The sequence below is a fragment of the Penaeus monodon genome, chromosome 2 (assembly GCF_015228065.2).
Source record: "Penaeus monodon isolate SGIC_2016 chromosome 2, NSTDA_Pmon_1, whole genome shotgun sequence".
NCBI classification, from domain to species: domain Eukaryota; kingdom Metazoa; phylum Arthropoda; class Malacostraca; order Decapoda; family Penaeidae; genus Penaeus; species Penaeus monodon.
Genome location: NC_051387.1, coordinates 19,098,710 through 19,101,209, shown reverse-complemented (window position 1 = coordinate 19,101,209; position 2,500 = coordinate 19,098,710).

Below are 2,500 nucleotides of genomic sequence, written 5' to 3'. Positions count from 1 at the left end.
TATCTATTTTTATTTCTATTGTCTATCTACTATCTATTATCTATCAAACTTCATCATCTACTATCATCACTATCTATCTATCTACTATCTATCTATAAATAAGATATAATATATATATATATATATTATTGTTAGTTTTCGTTTCCCCTGTCCTCCATTCTATCAGAAGAATCTGAAACCACTGTGTAACGTGTTTCACGTGGTTTTCAACGTTTCCCCAAAGTCCTTTAATGGCCCATCATTTCACCTCCCAACACTCAGTAAGAAAAAGGGAAAAAGAGGGGCATAACCCCATCCACGATAATTTATCAATGATGAACTCGCACCCCAAACTTAACCATAAAGAGATACTTTTACGTGAGGTGCGTAGGGGGACGAAAGCCTTAAAAGCTGTAAAAACACAGGCCACGTGACGCATGGGCCCTCACGTGGTCGGAGCGTCACCACAAGCGGTCATTGATAAAGGATGCTGGGGTTTGGAAATCTTACCGAAATTTGAGGTTAATAGGTTAGGTCGTCGGTCGTGAAAATCTCGATTATCTGTTGGTTTTTGAAATTTTCCAGAAGTTAAGAAATTTTTTTGATGAGGGGTTATTAACCTCTGGATAATAAGTGATCACGGTGGGCATCCACAAAAACGTGGTATTTGTTGCAGTATAATGAATATATGTATGTATGTATGTGATCATATATTCTATATCTATAAACCCCACACAACACACACACCACACACAAACACACAAATATATAATATATATATATATTATTATATATATTATATTAAAAATTTTTTTTTTTTTTGTTTTTTTTTTTTTAAACGGGAGGTTTAGTTTGAGCCGCCTGGTCAAAACACCCCACACACAACAACCACACACCACACATATATATAATTATAATATAAAATATATATATTATATATATATATATATATATATGGTGTGTGTGTGTGGTTTGTGTGTGTGTGTGTGTTTGTGGGGGTGTGTGTTTTTGTGTGTGTTGTGTAATATATATATAATATATATATATTATATATATATATAATAATATATATATAGTGTGTGTGGTGTGTGTGTGTGTGTGTGGTGGTGTGTGTGGTGTGTGTGTGTAGATATTAAAAATTATAATATTATTATATATATATTAAAATATAATTATATATAATATAAATATATATATATATATATATATATATATATTATATAATTAATATATTGTTATATATAATAATGTGTGTGTGTATGATATATATATATATATATATATATTAATATATATAATTTATATATATATATATATAAAAATATATATAATTATTATTATAACTTGAAGCAGGGAGTACAGAGAGATGGGTTTTCTAAAATCCTTTTACATACCCGGGGTTTCCCCCATAAAATTGTAATATCATTTTGACAGGATTTTAAAAGGAGTATGAAAAAAATCGGCCCGCTTTATTGTATTTCAGTAAACAATCGTCTGCTTGGGAAAGGAAAACGTGGTTCTTAGAACGAGCGTGTGTCTTTGCGCTTTCGATAAAAAAATGCTGATATAGTAACCATATGTGATGATAGTATATACATATATATATTTTTTTTAAAATAAAAAAATATATCAAGGGTGTGTGTGTGTGTGTGTGTGTGTGTGGTGTGTGTGTGGTGTGTGTGTGGTGTGGGTGTGTGTAATAAATATATTAAAATTAATTTTATGTATATATATACAAATAATATTATATTTTTTTTTCTTTTAAGGTAGGGTTTTGTCAGCCGCCGTGGGCAACAGAACTTAATTTTAGTTTCATGGTAAAGTCTTGGGGTGAGTACGTGGGAGGTCCCAGTTCCTTTCCAGGAGAGGCCGGTGTTACCTTTTTAGGTAACTTCTCTCTATCTTATCCGGTCTTTGGGGCCCGCACGACTTTAGGCTGGTTTGGGCCCCCCAGTGGCTGGGAGGCAATCGAGGTGAATTCCTTGCCCAAGGGAAAACGCGCCGGCCGGGGGGCCGAAACCCCGAACTCAGATTGTCTCGTGGCCTTTTGAGCCGACGCTCAACCAGTCGGCCACCGCGGGCCCTTTGGGGATCTGGGTTCCCTGATTTTTTTGGCAATTTAGAGCGGTGTTTTCCATTTTCCCCCCGCCCGGGGTTTTTTTCGAGCACCATCTCTATTACCCGGGACGCTTGGGCGGCTTGGCCCCCCAGGGCTAAGCAGGCAATCGAGGGAAGTTCCTTGCCGAAGGGAAACAACCCCCGGCCGGTGACCGAACCCTCGAACTCAGATTTTCCCTCGGACAGTCTTTAGTCCCACGCTCTAACCCTTCGGCCACCCCGGGCCCCCTAAATATATATAATAAATAAATATATTAAATAAAATAATATAATTAAATATAATAATGAATAATATATATATAAATATATAATTAATTATAATATATACAATTATACACACACGTTTTAAAAAATATATATATATAAAATATTTTAAAAATTTTAAATTATAAAATTTTTAATA